This window comes from Canis lupus, chromosome 10 (genome assembly GCF_003254725.2).
Source record: "Canis lupus dingo isolate Sandy chromosome 10, ASM325472v2, whole genome shotgun sequence".
In the NCBI taxonomy this organism is placed as follows: domain Eukaryota; kingdom Metazoa; phylum Chordata; class Mammalia; order Carnivora; family Canidae; genus Canis; species Canis lupus.
In genome coordinates, this window is record NC_064252.1 from 58,431,971 (window position 1) to 58,451,966 (window position 19,996).

Below are 19,996 nucleotides of genomic sequence, written 5' to 3' on the forward strand. Positions count from 1 at the left end.
TAGGGCCTGACCATAGAGACCCTGGATCGAGTCCCACATCAGGCTCCCTGCATGGAGCCTGCTTCTCCCTCTTCCTGTGTCTCTGCTTCTCTCCCTGTGTGTCTCTTATGAATAAATAAATAAAATCTTTAAAAAATAAATAAATAAATAAATCATAAGCACCTATACATTATGTGTTGCCTGAATATATGAAGATTTTAAGGATTGTCTCCAGTCCAGTGTCCCATCCATTATCCAAAATTTTCTCATTGTTTCTTTTTAATCAGTTTTATCCAGCATAATTTATATACATTAAAACCACACTTTTTGGTATACAATTCTGTGAGTTTGGCAAACCCATATAGTCATGTAACACCACCAAAAAAAAAATATAACAAATCATCATCAGCTCCTTAAAAACTCCTTGCTCTTCATTGTAGACAGCACTTTCTACCACCATCAACCCCTGGTATCCACTGAGTTGTTTTCTTTCCCTTTAGTTTTGCCTTTTATTTCGCAGAATGTTATAAAAATGAAGTACAAACATGGCGCCTTTGGATATGGCTTTTTCACTTCCTAAACATGTACTGTAGATTCATTGAGATTTTATGTTTATGAGTAATTTATTCCTTTTTGTTGTTAAGTAGCGTTCAGTCATATGGATGTACTGTGTTTTGTTTATCCATTCACCTGTTCAAGGAGATTTGGGTTGTTTCAAGTTTGGGGATATTATAAATAAAGTCATGCATTCATATACTGATTCTTCATATTTAGTATACTTTGTATACTAAATTTTCAATTCACTTGGACAAAAATGTAGGCATAGGATGGCAGGGTTGAAAGGTAAATACATGTTCCACTATAAAAGGAACTGTAAACGGATTTTCAAAGTAGCTGAAACATTTTTCATTTTCACCAGAAATGTATGCGAGTTCTAGTTGTTCTCCATTGTTCTCAACACTTCCCATTGTTAGTTTTTTATTTTTTTTTTTTTAAAAACACACTCTTTTTTTTTTTTAATTTTTATTTATTTATGATAGTCACAGAGAGAGAGAGAGAGAGGCAGAGACACAGGCAGAGGGAGAAGCAGGCTCCATGCACCGGGAGCCCGATGTGGGATTCGATCCCGGGTCTCCAGGATCGCGCCCTGGGCCAAAGGCAGGCGCCAAACCGCTGCGCCACCCAGGGATCCCCATTGTTAGTTTTTTAAAGCCATTCTAATAGGTATGTCTAATTGTGATGTTAATTTATATTTACTTAAAGACTACAGATGTAAAGAATCATTTCATGTGCCTGTTTGCCTTCCATTTAGTTTCTTCAGAAAAGTATCTTGTTTGTATCCTTTGGCTATTTTTTTAAACTGATTTTTAAAAACTGAGTTATCAGAGTTTATATACTCTGGATACAAAGGCCTTTAGTAGACATATGATATGTAAATCTTTTCTAATATATTGTTTTTCTATTTTGTTAGCATTTTCTTTATGCCTATGTATAGACATAGTATAGTATTTTCTATACTATTTCTTTTAGTTTAGTTCTGCTGCTCATGAATTTTGTCAGCTTCTGTAGGTCTAAAAAAGTTATTATTTCACCTTTCTTAATGAAAGATATTTTCATAGGAATAGAATTCTAGGTTGATAGTTTTTTTCCCCCTTTCAGTAATTTCAGGATATTAGTCATTCTTTTTTACACATTTCTGACGAGATATTTTTTTTTCTTTATATATTGTGTCCTTTTCCTCTGGCTGCATCTAAAATATTCTCTGCATTTGCCTTGATATAGTTTTTTTCATATTTTTTAATTGTTATTGAGACTTCTTGAGCTTAGATCTCTGGGTTTGGAGTTTTCAGCAGATGGAAAGGTATTAGCTATTATTTCTTCAAGTATTTTATTTGCCCTTCTCTTCCTTCAGGAGAATCTAATTACATATCTTTTTTCTGAGTTATCTAATCTGCCATTAATTCCATTTAGTATATTATGTATTTCATAAATTCTCTTTCTTATTTTTAGAAGTTTAATTTGGACCTTTTTATGTTTCATTCTTTACTTTTTGAAATATGTTTAGAATATTTTTTTTAGTGTCTGTCTCCTACTTCTAATACTAGTCTCAGATTGTCTCAGTTTTAGATTGTTTTCCATTGATTTTTCTCCTCATTACTGAACATGTTTGCTGCTTCTTTTCATGCTGATAACTTTTTAGTTGTATGACAACTTTATGGAATTTATCTTGTTAATTGTCGTATATATTTGTATTCCCACAAATATTCTTGTGTTTTTATCTGAGATGCAGTTAAGTTACTTGGAAAGAGTTTGATTATTTTGGCCTTACTTTTTAGTTCTATTAAGCAGGCCATATTAGCCAGGGTTCTCCAGAGCATAAGAATCAATATGTATATACATGATATATGAGAAATAGAAAAAGATTTATTATAAGGAATTGGCTCATGCAGTTATAGAAACTGAAAAGTCCCACAATCTTCCTTCTGCAAGTTGGAGACCCAGGAGAGTTGATAGTATCACTCAGTAGGAGTCTGCAGGCCTGAGAACCAAGAGCATCATGGACAGGAGATCACTATCATAGCTCAAGCAATCAAGCAGGAAAGGCCAAATTCTTCTTTCTTTTCCTTTTTGTTCTATTTAGGCCCTCAGTGTATTGGATGATATGGCAGATAGCTTTAATGGGTCACTGATTTAAATGCTAATTTAATCCAGAAATACCTTCACAGACACACCCAAAAACAATGTTTAACTGAATGTCTTGGCACCCTGTGATCCAGTCAAGTTGACACATAAAATTAACTATCCTACAGGCCCATAGCCCTACTTGACTCACAACAAATTAGTTACCAGTAACAAAGCAAAACCCTTCTGAGTACCAAATACCTTTTAAATTATGAGTTTTTTCCAGTCTGGCTTGGGGAAACAGACATTATGCCTGCATTAACACAAGGTCATTTTTTTTAAACCTGTGTTGCAGGTAAAAAATTAGGTACATTAAAAAAAAAATTAGGTACATTATTCACACATGTGTTCTTCAGAACTCCTCTGAATATTCAACAGGAACTTCCTGCATATATACAAAGTTATCCCTTTGTGAAGATCTCTCCTCTGTAGTGCTCTGTCCTGTGAAATCTGGCCTTGGATGTCCTCAAATTTTTAATGACTTAAGGAGTTTACCAAGGTACACATGGGTCCTTCCTGTGTCCCAACCAGGATATTCTCTTAAAGAGTAAGCTGGAACAACAAAAGGGATCACTTCATATCATTTCCTGTCTCTTAGGGAATACTGTAGCCTTTCTCACCTAAAGTCAAGTCTCTAGACAACTACTGTTTTTTTATATTTTGCCCCCCCCCCCCCACCCTTTGCCCTTTTTTTTTTGGTTGTTTCAAGCAGGAAGGCTGTTACCCTATTTTGGCGGACAATGGAAATCTTCTCTCAACTATCTTTTAACTAAATGTCATAATAAAAAGAAAAATTGTAATATATTTACCCATGTTGTAACCATTTTTTTGTGTTCTTCTATTGTTTGAATATGAGTTTCTATATGATACCATATTCTTTCTGCCTGAAGAACTGTCTTTAAAATTTCCTAAAGTAGATGTCTACTAACAATAAATTCTGTCAGTTTTTGTACATCTTTAAAAATTTATTTTGACTCTGATCTCTTTATATATAAAAGCCCAGTTTCTCTACATCCTCACCAAAATGTGTTATTTTCTATCTTCCTTATTATAGTCATCCTAGTAGGTGTGAAGTAGTATCTCATTGTGGTTTTGATTTTCATTTCCCTAATGAAAAATGATACTTAGTATTATTTTGTGTGCTTACGGACATTTGTGTATCTAACTTGGAGAAAATCTCCTCAAATCCTTTGCCTATTTTTAAATTGCGTTATTTGCATTTTTATTGCTGTATTTTAAGAGTCTGTTAAATATTTTTGAGACTAGTCCCTTCTAAGCATTTTCTGCCATTCTATATGTCATCTGTTTCCTTTTTTCTTTTTTTTTTTTTTTTTTTTTGAGAGAGAATGAGAGAGCCTATGCATGTGCATGCAAGTGAAGTTGGAGGAGGGAGGGAGACTGACAAAAGGAGAGAGAGAGAGAGAATCTTAAGCAGGACATACCCAGCACAGAGCCCCAGGCAGGGCTTACTCAGTTTCATGACCCTGAATTCATGACCTGAGCTGAAATCAAGAGTCTGATGTTTAACCAACTGAGCCACCCAGGAATCTTTTTACTTTCTGATGGTATCCTTTGAAGTGCAAAAATTTTTCATATAGTATTACTTATAAGTCAGATCTTCTAGTATCCAATTCTCCCTGTTGTTGTTTATCTGGAAATGTGTTAATCTCTCCTTCACATTTGAAGGACAGTTTGCTGCCTACAGCATCTTTGATTGATGTAAATTTATTTGAGTTTTTCCAATGTAGAGTTTGTTAAACTTCTTAAATGTGAGTATTAGCATTTCTAATGAAGTTGAAAATTTTGCAGGCATTTTTTTCAGATATCTTGTTTTTTTTCAGATATCTTTTCTACCCATATCTTTTCTTTTCTTCTCAGAAGCATACTCTCCATTATGTATATGCCAGAACATTTAATGGTGTCTTGCATGTCATTTTCTTTATTCTTTGATCTTTTTTGTTTCTCAGATTGGATAATCTCAGTGGACCAAATTTAAAGTTTTCTATGTGTTTTTTCTGCTTAGTTCAAATGTTGAGTCCTTCTAGTAAATTTTTCATTTCAGTTATTGTACCTTTATAATCCAGAATTTTTATTTTGTTATTTTTTTAAATGTCATCTTTTGATAATCTCTATTTGGTAAGACATCATTCTTATACTTTAATTTTTAGATATGGCTTCCTTTACTTTTTTTGGTCACATTTAGAATAGCTAATTTAAATGATTTCTCTAATAATTTTAACTTCTAGGCTTCCTCAAAGACAGTTTCCATTGACTATATATTTTTGTTAATAGCATATAATTCCTGTGTGTCTGCATGTCCCCTGATCCTTGCTGAAAACTGGACACATCCAAAGTGGCAACTATTGAAATCAGATTGCCTTCCACCACCACCGTGTTTTTTGTTGTCGCCCTGAGTTTCATTGGTTTTGCTGCTGCTGTGTGTGTGTGTGTGTGTGTGTGTGTCTTTCTTGAAACAGTTCTATAGGGTGTTGTGTGTAGCCATTGAGGTCCTTGCTAGCTTAGCTCAGTGGTCAGCTAATCATTGCAAAATTTTTAAATGACTAAAACCAGTAATCTCACAGCCATTGCTGATAGGCTCTGTGTATCCTGGAGTACAACTCCAGCACTTAGGCAAGCAGTTTGAGACTCTGCTTTAGATTTCACTTTTTGCTTGTGCAAGAAATCTCCAGGTCTACCAGAGAAGAGATCTTAGGGTCTTCTCCAGGCTTCTCTAGGCATGCATATATTCTTGCCCATGTGTGCTACCCTCTGTATGTTTGTGTTCCTCTAGATACACTTGAACTTATCTGAGATTTTCAAAGTCCTTATAAATATCTCATTGCCTAGCTTTTCCTTTAAAGATTTTTTTCCCCTTTGAGCTATTGTTTGCCACAACTATTATCACTACCTCAGGCAGCTGTGATGTTCAACAACTGCCACTAAAAACTGCCCCCAGGAAAAAGAACCTTTATTCTGTGTAACTCTAAATAAGATCAAATAAAGACATATCCTCTCTGCATGCGTGTTTCCAGAGATATGCCAAACAGTTCAAATAATGCCAGTTCTCTAAAAGAGGTGATCTGGGAGCTCCAAACCTACTCTGCAGCCTAGAAGCAGTTGCTGCTAAGCTTCTGCTTTTTTCTATGAGACTGTTGGTTTTCAAAACTGCTTTGTAGCTAAGAGAGGTAAATGGTAATGGGTAAGTTTATTTTTATTTTTATTATTTTTAAGATTTCATTTATTTATTCATGAGAGACACACAGAGAGAGGCAGAGACACAGGCATAGACAGAAGCAGGCTCCATGCAGGAAGCCCGATGCAGAACTCCACACCCGGTCCCCAGGATCACGCCCTTGGCCCAAGGCAGGCCCTAAACCACTGAGCCACTCAGGGATCCCCAAGTAATGGGTAAGTTTAAATACCAGAAATCCCACTGTTCTTAACAAGATTTAGTTATTATTCTTGAATAAACACCCCTAAAGTTGTTGAAACCTTAAGTTAATTTCCAGAGCTCTGAAAAAGTTGATTTTGGCAAATTTTGTCAACTATTCTTTTTACTTTTATGAGAAGTGGATTTTTGGGAGTCCAAAAATTGTTCTGCCATTCCTAATAACATCAGTCACCTCAGTTTTGAGAGTAATACTGTATATACAACCATGGCAGGACTCTTTCTTTTGGTACATAAAATGTGGCTTCACTGTCCTCTCCCTTGCACTGTTGACAATGAGAGGTCTGCAGTCATTCATGTCTCTGTTTCGTTGTATATAATTCTTTTTTTCCCTTCTAGTTTCTTTTAAGATCTTCTCTTTATAACTGGGTCTAATCAATTAAATATGAATGATTTTCTTCATGTTTCAAGTGTTTGTGGTTCATTGAGCATCTTGAATCTGTGAGTGTATAATTTTGATCAAATTTAGAAAAAAATTTAGTCATTATTTCTTTAAATAATTTCTGTCCTTCTCTCTGTTCTCCAACCTCTTTGGGGGCATCAATTACACATTTTTAGCTTAACTTAATTTCTTCTACAACTCACTGATACTTTCATCACTTTTTCTTAGTCATCTCTTCCCATCTATTTTATTTTTTTTTATCATTTCTATTGCTGCCTTTGTTCTTTTCCATGTAATTTGGGTTTTCCCTGGACACTTTCAAGATTTTCTCTGTGTTGGTCTTCAGTTGTTTGAGTATATGTCTAGTTGTGCTTTTTTTTTTTTTATTTGTTTCTATGTTTATTTTGATATTTATCCTGTACAAAGCTCTCTGAGCTGCTTGCACTTTTTGTTTAATGTCTTACATTATTACCCTGCATCATACATCCTAAGTAGTACCTACACTCTACTTAAACAACCATTCAACAAACATGATATTTTCTTATCCAAAAAGTAAAATTGAAGAATAGTTTCAAGGGGGAAGATGAAAGAATAAATAAATATTTTCTATTTTAGAATATTCTGTAGCCAATTCATTATAAACCATGGTTCATTTCTCTTTAGAAATATCTCAGGAGTAAAAAGTATGTACCCTGAATGTGTGAAAGCTGTGCCCAGCTTTTATCATCTCTAGGAGTAAAAATGTGGCACAGAGGGGAAATTTCTATTTTTCAAAGTAGCCAATTACATTCCTGCTAAGACAGAAACAAAACTCATGCTGCAGTTTCCCATTAAAACTATAAAACAGGGATCCCTGGGTGGCGCAGCGGTTTAGCGCCTGCCTTTGGCCCGGGGCGCGATCCTGGAGACCCGGGATCGAATCCTACGTCGGGCTCCCGGTGCATGGAGCCTGCTTCTCCCTCTGCCTATGTCTCTGCCTCTCTCTCTCTCTCTCTCTGTGATTATCATAAATAAATAAAAAACAAACAAAAAACTTAAAAAAATAAACTATAAAACAAAGCTAATTACCTTTTAATATAGGTGAGTTTCACATCATTCCACATATAGTCTTAAATCATGATATTCAATTCATAGGGAAATATGAAATAAAACTTCCTCACAAAACACTTCCATTATAAGTTAAGTAGTCTTTGTAAGGGTAATACTGAAAATTAATGTACAATTTTAGCATTATATTTGTACATTTAAGTAATATATGAGATAAAGAAAAAAAGCACTTTGGAAAGTTTGAAATGGCATATGCATTTAAAATAACTTTGCTGTTTCAAGTTCTAAATAATCCATAGACTTACTACTTTATACATCATCCATATTGATTTCAAGTAACAACTGTTTGGAGAACATCCAAGGTTACACAAAAGTGAATTTCTACAAGGAAAGTAAGGATACATTTTATTTTACAGATTGTTGACATGGATTGAATTAGTTAGAAAATTGCTAAATCTCATCTTCAGTTACTGCAGTTTAGGTGGACTACATTACTAATTCATACCAAAAAAAAAAAAAAACACTTATTGAAGTAGAAGAGAATTAGCCTTAAATGTCACACTTAACAGCATTAGCTCTCAAAATACCACAGTTGGTTATGAAGATGAAATACATCACAGATGTTCACAAAACCTACCTAATCATACCAACATTAGAGTTCAAAGGAGACAACAATTGATTTCCTGAAGGAAAAGGTTTTTGAGAGAAGGATGAACCTAATGAAATGCAAAATCTTTACTAATAATTAATAACCTAGAGATTCTTAATTCAGCTATAGCTAAGAAGCAAGTAAAGGTCACTTTTAACAGAATATCTGCCAGCTGCCTAATAGTTCTCCCCAAGAGTTAAAAACAATAAATAGTGTTTTAATTGTAAAAAGTGGAGAACCTCAGCGTACTTGAGAGATAGGAGATTTTTTTTCTTATAGTTGGCATTTTATTAAAAGTATTGTAAAGCAGGAAAATATCAAAGCATTTATTTTCATATAGATATACGCCATTCCTATGGGAGCATCAGCCTGTGTCATTTTTAGTTAGATGGCTCACTCTGACCATTATGCAATTAAATCAACAACTAAAAAGGAAGAAAATGCTTTTAATTTACTTTTTTTTTTAAAGATTTTATTTATTTATTCATGAGAGACAGAGAAAGAGAGAGAGAGAGAGAGAGAGAGAGAGGCAGAGACACAGGCAGAGGGAGAAGCAGGCTCCATGCAGGGAGCCCGAAGTGGTGACTCAATCCGGGATCTCCAGGATCACGTCCTGGGCTGAAGGCGGTGCTAAACTGCTGAGCCACCCGGGCTGCCCTAATTTACTTTTTTTTTAGGGCTTATCTGCCATCTTCATGGACAATGAAATATTTTGTGTGTATGTATTAAACTTGTGTTATATAATGTCAATACATATAAAATATACACACATATGTATCTATGTCACATAGTATGGGATAAACATTGGTACCCAAAACCTAGCTTAACATCTAGAATATTAAAAATGCTATTGAAACTCTTATGTACTCCTAACCAATTCAATCTATGTGCACTATCACAGCCTCATGTCCACTGGAGGCATTCAGTATCCATTTTTTAAGAGATTTTACCTTCAGCGTATTTAGCCATAAACCATATATTCTTTTATTTTGCTTTTTTTCTGTTAACAAAAGTAATATTACTGTATGAGGTAATCTATAATCACTCATTTCATATATTTCTAAGATTCATACAGTTTATTGTATCTAAGAGTAGTTCATTTTTGCCGATGAATTTATTTTACTATGATATATAATAATTTGATATCTGTTCTCCTGTCAATAAACATAGGCATTGTTTCTAAACTTCTGTTTTTTGTAAGACTTGTTGCAATGAATTTCCTTGAAAAATTTTGATCCCCACTGATGTATATATGCAACAATTTGTGCAGGGTGAGGCTTTTCATACTGTGTATCACATCCTAATGCAGTCAGTATAGTTACTTTCAATAGTTTTTCATGTTTTTAAAAAGAACAGGATAGAAATACATGAAAAACAATTTCAGTTATTTCTGTGTACCTATACACTTATATATTTATATATGCATGATTGCGGTCAGGTCATAATGTAAAAGGTAATGTAATATAGATTATGTTCATGAAAATTTGAAAACACTACATACTATTGAGTGGAACTGCTGTGTTACAATGTATGTTCATACTTTGATTATAAGCTAAGGCCCACATTTTCAAATTGGTTATAGCAATATACGGATTTACCTACTCTGCCAAGAGTATTTACATTTTCTATACCATCATTAACACTTAGTTGTTATACATTTTAATTTTTGCCTATCGGGAGGAATATGGTCTTTCATTTTTGTTTTTAATTTGAATTTCCTGATAACTATGACTGTTTTTTCTTCATCTTTTCTTTTAAATTTTAATTTCAATATAGTTAACATAAAGTGTTATATTAGTTTCAAGTGTACAATATAGTGATTCAAGAATTCTGTGCATTGCTCAGTGCTCACCTTGGTAGTGAACTTTTAATCTCCTTCATCTATTTGATCCATTCTCTCAACCTCCCCTCACGTTGATTAATTTGCAAATATTGAACCACCCTTGCATCCCAGAGACAAATCCTATTTGATCATGGTGATGGTATTTTAAGGTATTGTTGAATTTGGTTTGCTAATATTTTGTTGAGAATGTTTGCATTTTTGTTCATCAGATACACTGGCCTATAGTTCTGTCTCTCTCTCTTTTTTAAAATACCTTTATCTGGTTTCAATATCAGGTTAATGCAGTCTCATAGAATAAATTTGGAAGATTTCATTCATTTATTTTTTTGGAATAGGTTGAGAAGAATAGATATTAAGTTTTCTTTAAAGGTTTGATAGAATTCACCTGTTCAGTTATCTGGTCTGGACTTTTATTTGTTGGGAGTGTTTTGGTTACTGATTCTATTTCATTGCTGATAATTGGGCTGTTAAAATTTTTTATTTCTTTTTGATTCAGTTTTGGGAGGTTATATATTTTCAGAAATTTATTCATTTTCTCTAGGTTGTCAAATTTGTTGGCTTAAAGTTTTTTTTTTTTTTTTTTTTATTTATGATAGTCACAGAGAGAGAGGCAGAGACATAGGCAGAGGGAGAAGCAGGCTCCATGCACCAGGAGCCCAATGTGGGATTCGATTCCGGGTCTCCAGGATCGCGCCCTGGGCCAAAGGCAGGCGCCAAACCGCTGCGCCACCCAGGGATCCCGGCTTATAGTTTTTCATAACATTCTCTTATAATCCTTTGTATTTCTGTGGTGTCAGTTGTTAATTCTCTCTTTCATTTCTGATTTTATTTGATCCTTCTCTTTCTCTCTCTTTTCTTCTGATGAGTCTGGCTTAAAGGTTTGTCAGTTTTGTTGATCTTTTCAAAGAAACACCTTTGGTTTTATTGATCTGTCTTACTGTTTTTTTTATTTTTTATTTTGTTTATTTCTGCTTTAATCTTTATTATTTCCATCCTTCCACTGCTTTTGGGTTGTTTGTTCTTCTTTTTCTAGCTTCTTTAGATATAAGGTTAGACTGTTTAGAGATTTTTCTTGCTTCTTGAGTTAGTCCTGAATTGCTATACTTCCCTCTTAGAACATCTTTTGCAATATCCCAAAGATTTTGGCCTTTGTGTTTTCCTTTTCATTTGTCTCAATGTATTTATTTTTTCTGGGATCCCTATTACGTAAATGTTATTAGACTTGATGGTGTCACTGAGTTCCCTAAGTCTTTTTTCTTCTTTTTAAAAAAATTTTCCTGTTCAGCTTGATTGCTTTCAATTATTCTGTCCTCCAGGTTGCTGATCCATTCTCCTGCTTCCTTTAGTTTACTCTTTATTCCTTTTGTGTATTTCTAATTTCAACTATTGAGTTTTTCATCTCTGATTTTTTTTAAAGATTTTCTAGCTCTTAAGGGTTTCACTGAGATTCCACTGTTTTCTCAAGTCCAGTGAATATATTTATGATAATTACTTTCAGTTCTCTATGAGGCATTTTCTTTACCTCCATTTTGTTTATCTCTCTTGCTGTGATTTTGTCCTCTTCTTTCATTTGGGACATATTCATCTGTCTCCTCATTTAGTCTGTGTGTGTCTGTTTCTATGTGTTAGGAATATCATCTGTGTCTCCTACTCTTAAAAATAGTGGCCTTATGAAGAAGAGGTCCTATAGTGTCCTGCAGAAAAAGGTCTTCTGTTCACCAGAATAGATGTGTGTTGTGTGCACCCTACTGTTGTGCTAAGCTGCTTTTGCCTTCAGTCTAGTCAACTGCAATGTATCTCTTTGCCTATTTTGAGCAGGCTTTATTCCCTGTGTCATTAGTGGACGAGTCTAGGGCTGCCTTGGGCTTGAATTGGTTCAGACCACATGTTTACCAGAGCTGTGGTTGCAACAAACTATAGGGCACTCTCTCGGTGTTGTCCCTTGAGAAGCTTTAGTTGATGGGTAGGCCCTGCAGTCAGACCAGATCTCTCCCCTACTGCTGGGGCCACATTCAGACTGGTGTATATGGTCATCTTTCCCTCATCCGAGGGCAGTAGCCACTTTAGAGTGGTGCTGGCCCTCTTAAAGCTATTTGCACCACACTGCCATGTTGGTGGCACAGCTTTGGATGGACTCCTGCTGAGGGTGTGTTGAAGGGGATCGGTCTGCAGGAGAACATGGTATGGGTGTTGGATGTTAGCAAGGTTTGTGCTGGTCTACTTGTGAGAGTAGACCTGGAGCCCCTTTGGCGACCTGCCATGGAGGATCTGCAGAAGAGCAAGGAAGCAGGTTGAATGGTGTTAACAAGGTTTGCTCTGGTCTGTGGGAAGGGATCTAGAACTACTTTAGAGAACTTTTTGGGAGGCATTTCTGCAGGAGAATGTGGAAGAGGCATGCTGCTATCAAGCCAAATGGAGAGTGTTTGTGCTGCTCTGGTTCTGGCTAGTGTCCCTGTATCTAATGGAGTGAAATGGTGCTTGCCAGCTCTTTTCTTCTTTGAGAAGTCTCCTACAGATCCCTGCCCCACCAACATATTATCTGAGATTAGTAAATAAATCTCCTTCCCATGTACCCTAGGCATTTTTTAAAACTGCTAATTCTATGCTATATGTCACTGGGCCTGTTTTTATACTGTCTCTTGAAGGGTGAGGATTTGGTTTCCTATAGTCCTCTGGCTTTCCCAGAGCTTCCCATTGATTTTTAAAGTGCCAGGTGTTAAGCCCCACTGATTATCAGAACTCACAAAGTGAAGCCCCTCTGTTTTCAGTGCTAAATGTTATAAGGATTTGTCTTCCCAGTGTTAGTCCTTCTTGCCTGAGATGCTTGGTGTGGGGTCTCCTCTTCTCCTTTCTCCAGTCTCACAGGTCATTTTGGTTCCTGAATGTATCTCTGCCTTTTATAACTTTTTCAGTGTGGCCTCTTTTCCACATTTAGCTGTGGAGAGCATGTCCTATCAGTCTCCAGGTTCTTTTCTAGGTTATTTATACTGATGTCGGTATTATCTAAGTGTATCTGTGAGATGAGGTGAGCTAGGATCCTCCTATTCTACCATATTCGGGAGTAGCAAATTTGAAATTCCATTAATTATTGGTCTGTTCTCTAGTTTGTATATATATATATGTTTTCTTTTTATTATGAACTATGTTGCTATAGGCTTCCTTGTGCATGTATCCTGGTGCATATAAAACAGGTAAAAACATTTCTCTAGGGTATAGGAGTGGAATTGCTATTTCAGAAGTTATGTAACAGTTCAATATTACAAAGCAATGCAGATTTTGTTTCCAAAGTGATTGTGTCAATTTATACTGCCAATGTGACTGTTTAATTGTATATATTGAGCCAAATTATTTCAAACACTTGTTGATCATTTTTCCAGTTTTAATAATTCTTGTGGGTGATAGTAATACCTCATATAGTTTTAACTTACATTGCCATGAGTAATGACTTTGAGCTTGAGCTTGTTTTCCATATTTTTATTGACCATTTGGGTATATCTTTGGGGAAGTGTATGTTCAAGTGTTTAGCCCATTTTTCCATTAGGTTTTATGTATTTTCTTTATTGATTCATAAGAATCTCTTAAAATAATATGTATTCTGGGCATAAATTTTTGTCAAATTGCCAATATCCTCTAACAACATATGTCTTACCTTTTTCACTTCTCTGACTTCCAGTGCAGTCCTGTATATCTATTTTGGCTATATGTTAGTGCATTTTTAGCATATCTAAAAGCTCTTTGTATAATTCATATTCATGAAGTTATTCTTCTATGTTGTCTAGAAATGCTATTATTTTGACTTCACATTTAATATCTTTGTTTTGAATTTGAATTTTTGGTACAATGTATAGTCATGCTTCATTTTTCTCCATATCTATATTCAGTTGCCTAGAACCATCTTTATCATGTGTTTTCTGTATTTCTTTTTCATAAATTAACCATTCATATATGTAGTCTTTCCATTTTGTTCAATTTGTGTATTTATATACATTTTCAGCAATATTACAGGGTCTGTATTACTAGATTTTTAAAAAGTCTTGATTTTCTTACAGCGAGGTTGAGCAAACTGTGGCCAGTATGTCAAAATCATCTGATAGGAAAGTTCTTCTGAGAGAATGCATGTTTGATAAGATTAGTAGCCACTGAGAAAACCAAATTTACAGTGATAGGGCCATGAAATACTGCTTTTTGTGAGAGAGTAAGACAGAGAGTAAACCCAGGAAAATCATAGAAATCACATAAAAAGAGAATATTCATTGTGTTCATTTTTTCATCTAAAACTGATGCTTAAAAAAATAAAATAAGTAAAACTGATGCTCACATTTATTGAGACACAGACTTTGTGTTGAAATATGGACATGTGCTAATGTGTTCTTGAAACCTTGCTGTTTCCACTTGACATACACTTGAAAAGGGGCTGGCTGTGGTTCCAATGAACCCTATAGTTATGAAATAGAGAAAATCCAACTGCCTCCACCTACTACATATCTTGAGTAGCAGCATGTTCAAAACATTTGAGCTAACTGCCAGCATGACCCAATCTTGGATCACTGGGCTGTATACTCTACAAAGAGTATTTATAGCTAATAATTAGGTATAAGTGATTATGGATATATGTATTGTAACTACAGATGAAACATTTTTGGTTTATTATATATCTTCGGCAAAATTCATAGTGCTGAGCTTCTGTGCTGCTGCCAGGTTTCTGAGCTTAGAAATGCTAGTGATGCTTTTAACCTCAATTTAACACTGCTGGAAAGTGCTGAGATCAAGTTCAATTCAAGGTGAACTTTTCTTTATCCCAACCATCCTTTATCTTGGTAAGTTCTATATGCAAAAAAAAAAAAAGTGCCCCAGCAATATTTTAGAATCTTTTGGAAAGTGAAAACTATAAGATCTGGAATTAAAAATTCTCATTCAGCCAAACAGGAAGTTGCAAAGTTAAAATTTGTAATGTGATTTAAGAAACAAAGATGACCTTAAATCTGGTTCACAGACAATAGTGTTTCTGATGCTTCTGAATTTATGTGCTAATGATATGGCATATCATGGCAAATTACATCAATAATAATATAGCATACTTAATATCTATTTGAATAATAAAGATTAAAATGCAATTTCAGGATTGAAGTTCAAAAGTCATTTTATTTTTAAACATTTAAGGAGAATATAAACATTAGACTCAGAAAACAGATATCTTTTGGGAATAGTCAATCTGCAGTGTTCTTTGTAACAGAGAATCATTGGTGCAGATTCTATTTTTATAAGGTGATTAATGCATATTCATGAATGTGGCTCTGAATTAAGGCTGCTTATTTTCTTTTCCAAGTTTCTTTGGGCCAGCTTTTGAGTAATAGTTTATTCTTCTTGTCCATTGAGAAGTCATTTTAAGTCATATTGACCATGTAGAGAAGTGAAATATTATAACTGATTAGTATATAGTAATAACCTCATTATGTTGATATAAGTTTGACAAGGGCAAAAATGCAGCTGATTTCTTAAATTGCTTGACCATGGATCAGCAGTGTGCCTTTATCTTCTGGTCCTACCTATAGAATGTAGTTAAGTCTATATGGGTCGCCCCGTCCCACACTCCTGCCAAAGCTATCTAAGTTAAAGATGGAGAGATAGTGTTATAGCATTTATGATGCTCTTTGACCACCCCAAATCTTTTTTTTTTAAATTTACTATCATACATTAAAGTATACCATAAGTATAGAGCTCAATAAACTATCAAGGGGAAATATCTGTGTGATCATCACTGTGGGCAATAAAATGAAGGTTGCAAATGCTCAAGAAGCCCCTAACATATTTCTTCCCAGTCATTAAACCTACTATTCCACCAACAATATATGAAATTTCTGATATAAATCTTTAGCAATATATCATGTTGTCAGTCTTTTTCATGTTAGCCATTCCAGTGGGTGTGTGCTATCATTATGTTGTGCTATTAATTTAGGGGAATTCCTAGTGAAATTTGGTCTCATAACTCTCTAGGTCCTCCAAGCCTAATTCTCTAGTCAGAGATTCTGAGAATTACCAAGTATCATTAATATGTTTTATTTCTGCTTAAATTATTTAAAATGACTTGTATTGTTTGCAGCTAAGCATCCTGCTGATATCAAGGAGAAAGAATATATAATGTTGGGAAGTAAATGATTAAAAAAGAAAGACATTTACAGAGAAAATATGGCAGAGTAAGGGACAGTATACAAGGAGAAATGAACAGTTATCTGATGGATTATTAGAAATAAATAAGCCTTGGCAATGGTAATATCTTTAAAAACCAGTTCTATTTTTTACACTGCCCTGTTACATTGATTAAAATAGAACTGTTACAAGTCTATATGCTGGAATATTTTGAGAAATGTATAGGGACAGTTTTGGAAGAGTGAGCAATGGATGCAGAGGTTGGAAAGTGAGCAGAGTTTGCTCAAAATACAGTATTAAAGAGAGAAATCACTGGCAAAGTTAGTGCAGAAGGAAATTGTAAGGATAATTTCAAAAATTCAGCTTTGCATCACAACATATAGGTGCTTCTTCATACCTTCCATAATCCACTGAATTTTCATAAGTAGTGTTCATATATTAACATGCTTCCTTTTAATCTTGTGAAAGAAAATAAGCACTGTTCTTGACCAATGTTTTCCAATCCTGGGCTGATCATTAAAATCACCAATTCTGGTCTTAAACCCAGGTATGAGAAGTCAGAATTTATAGTTTCTGGGAGAAGGTATTTTTTGAAGCCTTAAATGGTTGTGGTGATCATGAAGATTTGAAAGCTATTGGCATAAACTTCATTTTATAAAATTGGTATTTTATTTTTTAAGAAACTTTGGGGACATTTTCTCTTGAGGAAAACACATGGAATATATTTACCCTGTCTAAATCTTTAAGACAAATACCGTTTACGTATAAAGAGAATTTAACAGCCTTGTCTGATTGAAATGACCATTGGGTGTTAATTTTATCCTGTCATTCTTGATTTCTTTTTGAATTTTTATTATATGATATTTCCAAGATCAAGTTTAAAGTGAAAAATACAAACATTGGAATTAAAGTCAGAAGCAGTGGATCTGGGTGTTATCTCAGCTACTTTCTAGCTTTGGGAAAATATTTAATATCTCGAGCATCATTTTTTCTAACGTATTAAACAATTAACATATTAAACAAGAATATTGTCAGACTTTTTGTAAACTTTATTTGAGGTGTGTGTGTGTGTTTGTGTGTCTCTGTATCTGGTATGTATCTGTACAATTTTAGTTGAACAGAAGTCATGTATCAGGTGTTTCTTTACTTTCTTAGGTGTCATTTTATTAAAATTTAGGATGAATAATGTCATCCTTTTCCTGCTTCTTAGTACCCTTATTTCATGACAGATTGCATGGTGACACTGTGTTTAGTATTTAATTAGTATTATGTAACAGTTTAAAATTTCCTCCTATAAGCTAGAAAGTAACTGTATTAATGTATCTTGAGTCTCTATCAGATTATCCATACAATACAGGGCTTTCTTGACTTCTTTAAAACCCACACCATGACTTACAATGGTATTTACTCATTTGACAAATATTTATTGAATACTTACTATGTCTCAGGCACTGTTCTTGTTTTTGGAGAGTATAGTCATAAATAAAAGAGGTAGGCTCTTGATTTCTGAGAGATTAAATTCTAGAGTTGGAGAATACATAGTGTAAATGGTAAACTATCAATTCCTCCAAGACTCTTGAAATCTAAGACTGTACCTTTTATAAGCATCTTAAATTTGGCTACTGACTTGCCTTTTATTAAATTAGCAATTTCTAGTATGAGAAAAGAATTATGCAAATGTATAACTTTGGTTCTGTTCTGCACAGTACTGGAAAAATAAGTAGAAAATAAATCTTTCCTATCAGGCTGTGTTCACACTGGGTGTATTGTTTATGAAAAATTATGTGGGAGAAAGGACAAAGTTTCTTAAAGGCACCGCTTGAAATCATGGTAAGAGGTGGAAAGATTTTCCCTTCTCCAACCTTGACATCCTAAAGCCAAAGATAAGGAGAAGGGATTAGATTCTGTGAAGGTACAGCATCACCATGAAGGATTTTATGAGGACGAAACAATTAAAGCATTAGAACAGAATCTAAGTTGTCAGCAGAGAGGATACACTAATGTAAGTCAGAAAAGAGGTCATGAAATGAGAAATGAATCAATACGTTTTTTAGCTGAAAATAAATGTAAACCAAGATATAAAAACCTGAAGATGGGATACCTAGAAGGAAAGCAGAGAATTACAGTTAGACATGGATGTGATACAGAGAAGGAGCATCTAGGAATAACTTTTGTTATAATAATATTGCTTCAAACTGCTGTGTCCTTTTGAGCCAGTCAGGCCTGCCTGCCAGAAGGCTTTAAGCTTCTACATGGATAAGTAAGGGGAAAACAATTGCTGTTCAAGTCTGTTCAGTATTTAATAGGTGTTTTTATACATGCCATTTTATCCAATTTATATCCCTTATTTTAAGTGAAAACCCAAGATTTATAAAGATCTATTATTTTGATACTAAGTCCTGCTTAGAAAAAAAATGCATGATTTATCCATTTCCTGTCTGTACTTATTACAAATACAATCTTTTCATCTATATTAAAATAGTTATTAACAAATTGCTAGAGTCAAAGCAAAGTATTTGTATTTAATAGGATGTGGCAGTCGTGCAAGAATAGACAGTTCCCAAACTAATTTGTGAGGCTGGAAAAACTAAATTCATAATGGCAACATGTTGAATGTAAGTATTGTAATCTTTACTTTTCACTTGTTTCAGCAAACAATTTGATGATGTTTGCTTTTTTATGAAAATAAATTTTTCTCTGATAATATTATTAATGAACTTATAGATGAAGATACATGAAGGAAAAACAGGGAGTGGGGGAGAATTACAGAATTAAAAAAAAAAAAAGCAAGAGTCTGTGCAAAGATTCTGTTGTATAAGAGACATGAATTCTTCCAGAACTTAAAGAAGACATGTGGCTGGAATGCAGAGAACTGAGAGGACCATAATGTTAAGGGTGAGGCATGGTAGAAGCAAGACCATACAGAAATTGGAAGACTATGGCAAGAATTTTGGTCTTCAGCATAAACTCAGGAGGAAGCCAAAGGATTATTTTAATAAGGAAGGTGAAAAATGGTCTGATAAAGTTAGGTTCATAATTTTTAGATAACTCTGTCTATGGGTTGAACACTTATTGGAAAGAGATAAGGGTAGATACAAGGAGGCCTGTTAAGAGGCTATTGTAGTAGTGTAGAGAGAATTGTAAGAGAGGGATTGTGGTGGCTTTGGACTATTGGCTTTAACTTGAGGGGAAAGAAGGACTCTAGAATGCCTCCTGGATTTCTGTCTTGTATAATTGGATAGAAGTTGATAGTATTCATTGAGATGGAGAACACTGGAAAAGAGACTTGTTTTGGATATGAGCCTTTATGTTATCTCAGTAGGAGGATTATATAGAAATTGGAATATGGTCCTAGAGTTCTGAAGAATGGTTTAACTTTAAGATAAAATTTTGCAAATCATTAGTATATTGGTGGTAATCAAAGCCTTCAGTGGGGATGAGATTCCACAGAGAACAAAATTTTGAATGGTGAAGGAAGAGGGCAACTTCTGAGTTTTGAGTTACCATGAGAGTACAAGGGGATGAGTCTGTAAAAATGATGGAAAGAATAATATCACCTACATCAAAGAAAGAGAATCTTGTAAATGACAGTGGTTAACAGTACTGAATCCTACTGAGAAGCCAAGAAAAATAAAGACTACAAAATGGTAATTTCTGTTATTAGTCTGTGTTCAGTTAAGCAGGCAGCCAAAATGATCTGTTTATTCATGTCAAAGAGTTAGGGTGCTTTATTTCACAGTTGTTCATGCTAAAGAGAGGAAATGTATATTTGGGTGCAGAACATTTAGAAGTGTTATTATTTTTCTGGGGCAAATGTGA

The 19,996-nt window shown here is 34.4% G+C and overlaps 1 long non-coding RNA gene across 1 annotated transcript in view; it reads left to right on the forward strand.

The window, feature by feature from the left end:
• LOC112672544 (uncharacterized) overlaps positions 1–19,996 on the forward strand; it is a 246,685-nt gene that overhangs the window by 211,828 nt on the left and 14,861 nt on the right. Inside the window, exon 4 of the long non-coding RNA XR_003144350.2 lies at positions 18,707–18,792. This is a non-coding gene — a long non-coding RNA (uncharacterized LOC112672544). The remainder of the gene's footprint in view (positions 1–18,706; positions 18,793–19,996) is intronic.